The sequence below is a fragment of the Ursus arctos genome, unplaced genomic scaffold (assembly GCF_023065955.2).
Source record: "Ursus arctos isolate Adak ecotype North America unplaced genomic scaffold, UrsArc2.0 scaffold_13, whole genome shotgun sequence".
NCBI classification, from domain to species: domain Eukaryota; kingdom Metazoa; phylum Chordata; class Mammalia; order Carnivora; family Ursidae; genus Ursus; species Ursus arctos.
This window is the reverse complement of record NW_026622797.1, coordinates 53,695,362-53,706,473: the sequence shown is the minus strand read 5'-3', so window position 1 is coordinate 53,706,473 and position 11,112 is coordinate 53,695,362.

Sequence of the window (11,112 nt, the reverse complement as noted above, 5' to 3'; positions counted from 1 at the left end):
GCATGGAGCCTGATGGAGGTTTGATCTCATGACCCCAAGATCATGACCTGAACTGAAATCAAGAGTTGGACGCTTAACTGACTGAGCCACACAGGTGCCCCAGAATGATTTTTAAAAATCAAGCATTTAACATAATCTATGTTAAAGCTAAGTAATAAGAAAAGTTGTGTGTTAATCTGCAAAGTTTTGAGGCATCCTCCATTTTTCTTGACATTTTGAAACATGTTGCAATGAAATAAATCCAGTGCTTCCTTTTCTCAATAGATCTATTTTTATGGACAATCCTTAAACTCTATGAATTTTTGGTGGGGGAGATATTTCATATCTAAAACTTGAAAATGGGGCACCTGGGTGGCTCGGTCAGTTAAGCTTTTGCCTTTGGCTCAGGTCATGATCCCAGGGTCCTGAGTTCAAGGTCCACATTAGGCTTCCTGCTCAGCAGGGAGTCTGCTTCTCCCTCTGCTGCTCCCCCTGCTTGTGCTTGATCTTTCACCCTCTCTGTCAAATAAATAGATAAAATATTTTAAAAAACCACAAATGAAATAAAACTTGGAAATGGACTATAAAAATTAGCAGAAACATCTTCTTCATGTCTATCACCACCTACAACCATGATGGGGGGAGAGGGGTCTCCAGTTAAAAAAAAAAAGCATTACAAAAATTACTTTAAATGTATTGCCTCATACGTTGTGGTTCTGACAAAACTAAAAGCAGATGATTCCAGGTACTCCTTTTCTAGATTAAACAATGATCATACAACAGAACCTTGAACCATATTAGTACCTCTTATAATTTATAAATTCTCATTACAGAGATGCGATATCAGGGCAGCAGATACAGAGATGGTCTTTGGCTGCCTGAGGAAATTAAAACAAGTATTGAAAGAGCCCTGTCTTTTTCCTTCTTTAATATAACTTTACTATTAACTAAGGCATAGATGTTAGCATATGAAATTAATTTTATGAAGAGAAAAATGAGGCACTGAGGGGTTAAATGTCTTATTTCACAAAGCCCCCCCTTTTAAAAAAAATATTTATTTGTCAGAGAGAGCGAGCACAAGCAGGGGGAGTGGCAGAGGGAGAAGTAGAAGCAGGTTCTCCGTTGAGCAGGGAGCCGACGTGGGGCTCAATCCCAGGACCCCAGGATCATGACCTGATTGGAAGGCAGATGCCTTAACTGACTGAGCCACCCAGGCGCTCCAAGTCAGTAATGATTTTAGGTAAAGAAGATGGGCGCAATTTGAAGGTTAGCAAAGTGTTCTCCATCTCTGCTCCCCAAATACCACTCCTTACTCCTCCAAGTGACTCAGAACAAATTTGCCTGCCCTGGAAATTCTCCCCCAAGTCCTGGTTAGAAAGAAAAAATAGGAAAAATTGTGTGAGAAGCCACATAAGAAATACTAGCCTATGATTACATGTGCACAAAGAGTTTATTTACCAGGTTAGTTCTCATCAGAGAGCAAGTGGTTCTGGATGAAAATGGAAGGGTGAGAAAGAGGCCATGCAAAAATGATCTGACTCATTTCTCTAGACTGTGGACAAGTGGGTTCCCATGACCTGGAGACATCATATGACTGAAGCTGGAAAAGGACCCGCAGACAGACTTTCATATCAATTTTGCTGTGTAACAAACCACCCCAAGATGTAGTGGCTTAAAACTTCAAACACATTATTTCCAATGTATCTTTGGGTTGGGAAGTGATTTTCATTGGGAGAGAGTATAGACTGAAGGCAGTGGTCAGAGGTAAATGCTTCTCTCACACTTACTCTACCAGGCCAAGGATCCAGCCCCTGGAATTGAAGTGGACTAAATTTTACTTAGGTCACTGTTTTGTATTTCTTTTGTTGCTTTTATATATTCAGATATATTCTAAGTATGTCTCAATATAAATGCATGGGTGCCATATCCTTAATTTGATCTTTGTTCTGAGATATCTTAATCCTTCTAAAGGTTTTCGTTTAATTTAGCTTCTGCTCCAAGACCAATTTTTAATTAGCCAAACCTTTACAAACTTTTATGTTTTATCCTATGAAGTGAAAATGCAGTTGCCATTTTAAATATAGCAAGACCCTGATTTCTGACTCTCTTGTGGCTAGTACTAATAAATCCTTTTCTGCCTCAAGGCTTGGGAGAATTGGATGAAAGTAGTGCAAGCATTCATTTATTCAATCTATTCTACAGCTATTTATTGGGTACCTACCCCAAGTATAAAAGCAAGAAAAACACCTCCTCATGGGATTAAACTAAATTACATTGCAATATACGAAAATGACACTACTGATGCACCATAATTAAGTCTTGGACTTTAGTTTTCCAGAAGTAAGGGAATAGGGATAAATCTATTAATCTCCACTTTTTCTGTTTTCATTTCATTTCACCTCTCTAAACGTTGTGCCCTTTTTACACTCCCACAGCAGTGTATGAGAATAGTGGCTTGTCCAAACAGTGTCAAACCAGAGGATTTTTGTCAGGTTAATAGGCAAGTACAAATTTGTCATAATTTTTATGAAAGCTAAACTTTCTGCCCAGTTTTCATTTTTCTCTTCTATATGTGAGGGAGAGTCCAGTAGATACCTTATAATTTGGATGATAGTGATTCTTTTATAAACTTTTAATTTTGAAAACTAGATAAATTATATTTATGATAGGTATACAGAATTCTAAAGCAAACATTTGTGACTGGAGTTATTTCTTTTTCTATAATAATAGGGGAAAAAACTGATGTGAGGGGCAACTGACTGACTCAGGTGGAAGAGCATGCAACTCTTTTTTTTTTTTTTTAAGATTTTATTTATTTGTCAGAGAGAGAGAGAGAAAGAGAGTGCACAAGCAGGGGGAGAGGAAGGCAGAGTGAGAAGCAGGCTCCCAGCTTAGCAAGGAGCCCGAGGAGGACTCAATCCCAGGACCCTGGGATCATGACCTGAGCCAAAGGCAGGCACTTAACCAACTGAGCCACCCAGACATCCCAAGAGCATGTAGCTCTTGATCTCAGGATCGTGAGTTAAGCCCCGTGCTGGGTGTAGAAAATACTAAAAAAAAAAAAAACCCTAAAACTTAAAAAAAACACAAGAGTTTATAAAAAACTGATGTGGATCTAATCAGTTCTCTGCAGAAATAGACTCTTTTTTTATTTTTAAAAAAGATTTTATTTATTTATTTATTTAGAGAGAGAGCACGTGTGAGCAGGGGCAGAAAGGGAGAGAGAGAGAGAGAGCCTCAAACAGACTCCATGCTGAGCATGGAGCTTGACACGGGGCTTGATGCCATGAGCCTGAGATTACCACCTGAGCCAAACCAAGAGTCAGATACCCAGCCGACTGAGCCACCCAGGCACCCAGAAAGATACTCATTTTTCAGCAAAGAAGCAAAATCATCTACTTCTAAAAATGATACCTTAGGGGTTTAATTGCTTCCCCTCCAAAAGATGTTGCAGTCTTAACCCCCAATACCTGCAAATGTGACCTTACTTGGAAACAGTCTTTGCAGATGATCAGGTTAAGATGAGGTCATTAGGGTGGGCTCTAGCAAACAAATACAATACTATTCTTTCCTATTCTTAAACTCTATTTTAAAAATTGTTTGTGGGGCACCTGGATGGCTCAGATGGTTAAGTGTCTGCCTTGGGCTCAGGTCATGATCCCAGGGTCCTGGGATTGAGCTCCAGGTCAGGCTCCCTGCTTAGTAGGGAGCCTACTTCTCCCTCTTCCTCTGCCCCTCTCCCAGCTAGTTCTCTCTCAAATAAATAAATAAAAATCCTAGAAAATGAATAAATAAATAAAAATAGTTTTAGAACAGGAGAATGAATATATAAAGAGACTAGTTTTCAGTATTATAACGCTCAATACTCGTAATTCATAAGCAAAAGGACATGCTATCTAGGATTTACTTTCATACACTCCAGTCATTTATTTTTTTAAGATTTTATTTTTAGGCGATCTCCACACCCAAAGTGGGGCTTGAGCCCACAACCCGGAGAATAAGAGTCGCATGCTCCACCAACTGAACCAGCCAGGTACCCCTTTATACTCCAGTCATTTAAAAGGCGGGGGGGGGGGGATGAGAGATAAGACACTGCAACTGCATTTGTATTTTCTAAATATCTTGTTAATTATTTGCTTGAAAATGTAATCAGGGAGCATTTTCATGCACTAATGGGGCCCTTGGCCAGTTCAGTCGGTAGGGCACATGACTCTTGATCTCAGCGTTGTGAGTTTGAGCCCCACATTTGGTACAGAGATTACTTAAAAATAAAGTCTTTAAAAATAAATAAATTAATTAATAAATTAATTAATTGAAAAACACATTTTTTCCTGAAACTAATACAATGCTGTATACTAATTATACTTCAATAAAAAATAAAAATAAAAAACAATATTTCTTTCTCACCCACCATGCGCCAGGCACTGTTGGCAGATGCTGGAAATATTAAGAATAGTAAGATAGAGCCTGTTCTCTTAGAGAGTAATTATCAGACATAATTGTAAGAGTAAAGTAACTTATCAACATGGCCCCAGGTAGAAAAATATATTTTTAGGGGCACTTCGGTGGCTCAGTAGGTTAAAAGTCTGCCTTCGGCTTGGGTCATAGTACTGGGGTCCTGCCTGGGATGGAGTCCCGCGTAGGGCTCCTTGCTCCACAGAGAGTCTTCTTCTCCCTTTCCCTGCTGTTCCCCCTGCTTATGCTCTCTCTGCCAAATAAATAAAATCTTAAAAAAAAAAAAAGTTTTTAGAGAGAAATTGCCAAGAGCCATACACAAATAATAAATTCATTTGCCTTTAACTTTCTCTTATAGCTTTTCATCCACTCGTAATCATACTAAGATATTCTTTAGCAAGTGCTTAGTCTATCAAAGTTCATTATCTCCCCTTCCTGGCACCTGATATGAAATTATACATTAAATATTATAATGTCCTATTTTTCATTTTTGTGACAGCAGCATGATGCCATGATGATAATTAATTTGAAATCAAAAAGGAAAATTACCTCTTGATGTGTCTGGGATACTGACTCTAGATTGTGTTTCAATGTTTTAATTTTTATTTTCTGTTTGCAATTCTTCTCAGGGCTTCACGTAGGTATTACATAAACATACCTAAAGTCTAATAAAGCATCTAAAAGACATACTTATTAAAAGAAAATAAAGCCCACTCTATAAGTGCATCATTTGTAAGCTCTACTCATAAATAAAAAATTACTATAATGCTTTTAAGTCAAAGTATATCATATTTCAGATGGTGATATATAATTAATTGCTGTTTTTCATTTCTAGTGATCAATGTCTGCATCCTTTTCCACTAAATTATATTTGGAATCATAGTGTAAAGTATATAGCATTATAACAAATCAATTGCAATCGATTGATACAATGGATATAACTAAGAATTGCATCTAAAAGAATCCTCTGTACTACTCTGCACTACTCAGTGAGTAATGTAAGAACTACTTTATGTACTTGCCAATGAAAAAGCATCTTCAAAGTCAGTCACATTCTACACAGGCTCAATGGAAAGTCCGGTAGCCATCTAGGGAATTTGCCAAAAGTAGCAAGTCTGGAAAATTCTTAGGGAGTCACAATGGGCTTTTGCTTCTTTTTTTTTTTTTTTTTTAAGATTTTATTTATTTATTTGATAGAGAGAGACAGCCAGCGAGAGAGGGAACACAAGCAGGGGGGGTGGGAGAGGAAGAAGCAGGTTCCTAGTGGAGGAGCCTGATGTGGGGCTCGATCCCGGAACGCTGGGATCACGACCTGAGCCGAAGGCAGATGCTTAACGACTGCGCCACTCAGGCACCCCGGGCTTTTGCTTCTGATTAGTTTGTCTGCACTTACTTCATCCCCAGGTCAGAAACATTTTTTCTAGACTGTGGTTATCCCTGAGAAATGAACTGGTCTCCTAATCCTAACTCAGGCATTGGAAGGGAGAATATGGTCATCATTATACAGTAATGCTTTGGAGATTTGCTTTTTAGTCATAGGTTATCCAGCTAACTGGGCTTTAGTAGTCATGTTCAAAGTTTTCCACTTTTGTTTTTATACCATATATGCTTTTTTTAAACACATCTGTCTTTTAGTTTACTGAAAGATTTAACCCCTTTAATCACTTGCACAGAATACAGCTCTTCCTGTACTTACAATGGGGTTATGACCTGATAAACCAATTCCAAGTTGGAAATATTGTAATTCGAGAAATTTTTAAAGATTTTATTTATTTATTTGACAGAGAAAGACAGCCAGCGAGAGAGGAAACACAAGCAGGGGGAGTGGGAGAGGAAGAAGCAGGCTCCCAGTGAAGGAGCCTGACGTGGGGCTTGATTCCAGAACGCTGGGATCACACCGAGCTGAAGGCAGATGCTTAACGGCTGCGCCACCCAGGTGCCCCTCGAGAAGGCAGTTAATACACCTAACCTACCAAACGTCATAGCTTAGCCTAGCCTACCTTAAACGTACTGAGAATACTTAAACATTAGCCTACAGGTGGGCAAAATTATGTAACGCAAAGCCTATTTTATAATAAAGTGTTGAATATGTCAGGTAATTTACTCAAATTGAAAGTGAAAAAGTGAAGTACTCAAAATGAAAAACACAGTGGCTGTGTGGTTACAGAATGGTTATAAGTGAATCTGTTATTAACCGTTGAGATTACTTGGCTGACAGGGAGGTGGGGGGTGGGGTGGGTTGAAGATTGCTGCTGTTGCCCACCCTCAGGAGAGAGAATCTGTAACACAACCCTAGTCCTGGAAAAGATCAAAACTCAAAATTCTGAAGAACGGTTTCTACTGAATACCTATTGCTTCCACACCATCTTTAAGTCGAAAGAAAAATGGTTAAGTTAAATCATTGTAAGTCAGGGACTGTCTGTAGTCTATATTGGATCAGTCCAGATCACAGATCACAGGCTATGTGTCAGACAGTGGTTGACCAGGACTATTTAGTTCTGAGAGTATAAAGAGAAACTCTGACAAGAAACAACTGTGAAGTCATGAAACAGAAAACAATAGGAGAGAAGGCAGTGATATTTTGGGAAGATATACCAAAACACCATGGTTAGGTATGCACATAACAGTATTTCGGGCCACAGATCTTGTGGTACTTTGTGAGATAATTAACGTTTGTATTCAATTTGAGGTTGAGTAATTACTGTTTACTAAAGTACAATATGGAACACAGCTGATAGCAGGTTCCCCAAACTTCTGACACTCAATGGATTCTGAGATACATACAATTATTACTTGGAAGTGCACAGTTAGCAGTTCACTATTGCATGGTACCTCCAGAGCGTTTGTTAGTTAAGCAGCAGACGACTTGGGCTGAGGATACGATTTGATACCTTCCTACAGTTTCGCTCCCGCCTCCTTCCAGGCGCATCCCCAGAGACCGACAGCTAAGGCTCTCCCAGGATCAGGCGCTGCGCGCTGTGGGATCAGAGTGACAGGCCCGGACACTTGAAGCCTTCATTAGAACAGCGGGCGGAGACGACCGGGCGCGTCCCCACCCCGCGCGGGGACGCGCCCTTGGGACCGTGAGAGGCTGCGCGCGTCCCCCGGAGCCGGCGGGGAAAGCTGCACCACCGCCGTGCACGCCAGCCCGGCCCAAGAATGAATGGAAAGTTCAATCTCGCGCGCTTGGCGCGGGCAGCCAATGACGCGGCCGGGAGCGGCGGCGGGCAGGTGTGCGCGTGCCGCCGCCTGACGCAGGGCTCGAGCCGAGCAGCCTGCCGCCGCCGCCGCCGCGCCCCGCGGCCCCCATCCGCCCCTGGCCCGGCCCCCTCCTCCCCGCGCCCAGCCACCCGCCGGGCTGCGGCGGCGGAGCGGCGGCTACAGCAGATTCCGCGCCCGTCAGCCGAGCGCCGCCCTCGCTCCCCGGCCCCTCCGCACCGCGTCCCCCCTCTGGCTCACAATGTGCTGACCCTCCCGGCCCCGCCGCGCGCATCCCGGGTCTCCGGCCGCCGCGCTCCCTCAGGAAGTGACAGACTCCAGGCCCCTTCCTCCGCCCCGTCCCCCCGGACTGAACGCCACTCACGTACTCACACCCTCTCCCCCGCTCACACCCGGGCTAGCGACGCGACCATGAGGCCCCGGAGGTAAGCAGCGCGCACTGCAGCGGGGCGAGTGCGAGTGGGGCCGGGTGTGCGCGCGGGTGCGGACGCCGCTCGCGGCCCCGGGTCTGGCACGTGAGCAACGTCGAGGGGAGCTCGGTGCCGAGGAGCAGGAAGAAAGGAGGAGGCGCGAGCGCCAGGGAGGGGAAAGGACAGGGCAAGGTGGGGAAGTGACAGGTCTCGCAGCAAGTTGTCGTGCGGGAGCCGGAGCCGCGTCCTTCCTTCGCGGGCCCTGATTTATTGCCCCCGTGTTACCACTGAGATGCGGGCGGTCGATGTACTTCCGGGTTCACACCTTTCTCTCCCTGCTCCGTGCAGCTGGGTCGGCGCTCGGTGCCGGCGCTGCGTCGCCAGCGCAGTCGCCCAGTCTCTCCGCCGCGGTCGCCGCCCGGCGGTCAGAGCCAGCTGGAAGCGGGAAGGCCGGGCGAGGAGGGGGCGCGGGCGTCTCGGGTCGCAATAGTGCTGAGCCGGCTGGGGTCCCGGCGGCTGGTTCCCGCGGCCGGTGCTGGCTCTTCGGACACGCGGGGCCGCACCAGCAGAGGGCGTCCGCATCTGCCCTTCGCGCACTCCGCCAGCGGTGCTGCTTTGTAGCAGGCAGGCGTCGGGGATCCTTTTTGCTCCGGTAGTGGTGGTGTAAATTAATGAATTAAAACTAAGGATTTGAGGAGAACGGAGAAAAACGCACTTGGATTTAGGTTGCTTTTGAAAAGAAAAAAACCCGATGCATTCGCAAGAGCATTAACAGACTACTGACTGGAACATCGGAAGCGGGTGCATTACGAGGATTTGTACTCCAAAACTTTTTTTTTTTTAATTGCACGTTGGTAAATATTGAGTGTTTTCGAGTAACATCTTACAGTATGTATTTAGTGTCCTCATTGCGGAAATTTCTTAAATGTAAGTAATAGTCCGCCATTTTGAATTGTTTCATGTAACACAGACTGAAATCTTAGGTTCCTGTGTTTCTTTGAGTTCCTTTCTGTTCTTTCTGTGGATTTGTTTTCATCCATAGGTTTTTAAGGTTACCAGGTATGATTACAGTTCATAGAACTAAATTCCCCAGTGAAGATTATTATATCTACAATTGTTAATGCAAGGGAAAAATAAATTATACTTGTGTTTTATTGTTTTTATTTCTTAGTCACAAATATTGTGGAAGTTAAAATTATACATGACAACTAATGTAGAATGAATTTAAAATATTTTACAGTATCATTGGAAAGTGTGACTGAAAGTGATTTTTACTCTGATCAAAAAAATCCTCATGCTTCTTTTTTTGTCCAGATTATTACCATAGTTAGCTAGGTGATAATGTAAAAATGCTTTCTGAAATGTATTTGTTGGTCCAACAATAAGTTATGAAACATCACAATTTGATTTTGTAAAAGATTTCAGGGAAAATTTAAAATTTAAAATTAAATTCTTGAAAATTTATGCCAGTTTATGTGATTTTCAAAATATAAATTTGTGATGAAATTTATGCCATTTTCTTTCTGCTATGGATGTGCACATATCTGAGAGAGAAGTCATATTATAAGTTAACAACAGAACATATAATAATCAGTATTCCATTTAGATTAATAATTAGACCCTTGTCCATTTGGGGGAGAATTCTTGCTTCCCAAATTCTTTATCTCTGAATGTATGAAATAGGACAATACAGCATGCCTAAATTTACTAAACAGTTTTAGGAATTAAACTCACACAGGCCTCTTTCTAGTACTTGATAAGGAGGGGAAGATACTACAAATGAACAAAATGCTTTATTTGGCTTTTCTAGGATCAACTAATCATTGTTTGATAATAAAATGTCAAGAATTTAAGTATCTGGATCAATTTGTAATACATATTGGTTATAAGAACTGTTTATAGGTGCTTCTCTGCTAACAGATCTGGAACCAAATGATTCAAGGATCAGTTCTCACTAATCATTGTCCAGTTGTAGCATCTTATTATCTGTCTGTGCCAAACTTCTTTCAGAAACAATGAAAAATTTGTTGTGAAATTAATCAGCATATTAAAAAAAATCTGTTATGGGGGAAATACAGTTAACTATACTTTGTAAGTGAAGCAGACTGAGTGTTAATGTGATAGTGCTCAAAGTCTAAAGAATGACTTAAAGTGTGTTGTGCATGTAAATTCCAAAAAAATCAGGATTTTAGTAAATATAGTTGTTTTGAAGTTTTTTTAATCCTATTCACTCTGAGAAGATTAAGAGTAAGCAGATCCTACCTCTCTGATAGTTTGATAGTTTGCTATCTGATCATGTAACTTTTTTTAGTATTTGTAACACACTGCTATCATAATTTATGAACTATGATTAAAGGAAAAATAAGTTATTAAATAAAACATATATGCAAAACAGCCCTCAGGTTTAGGACTGATATCTCTTTAAAATAATTAAAGTGCTATTCATAAGTACCAATTTTGGGGACTATATTAGAAGGCTCCAGTCAGAAAATGACCTATAAACGTTTATCTTAATCCATAGTTGAGTTGATTTTTAAAAAAAGGAAAGTGGAGATTCATAGACGAAACAATTCAGAAGTAATTAAAACTGTTGATTATGAAAGGGCCATGGAAAAATTTTGGTCAGCTGAAGAGTTTTCTTATTTGATAATTTTTAAGGGAATCCTATTTCCTTTTACAATTCTTAAGTCCACAAATGCCTCAAGTTTTAATGTTTAAATGCTTAGAACCCGTACCTAATTTTTCTTGCCTTTTAAAGACACTGTATTATCTTTTCAAAGAAGTACAGATTTTGATGAACCACAAGAAAAAAAGAATTTCTAGCTTGCCACTCAGAACAATGAAAATTCCTCACATTAAAAAACTTAAAATTGATTCATATGAACACATCTAGGAATATATGAAATATAGATTCACATTAGTTTGCCCACTGTGTACATGTGTACACTGTTGTAGTTCTCTGACACAATGACTCTATGAAGTCGCTGACCATAGTGCTGAACCAAGACAGCCATATTGGTCACTGCTAAATCTGACTGAAAACTGTACA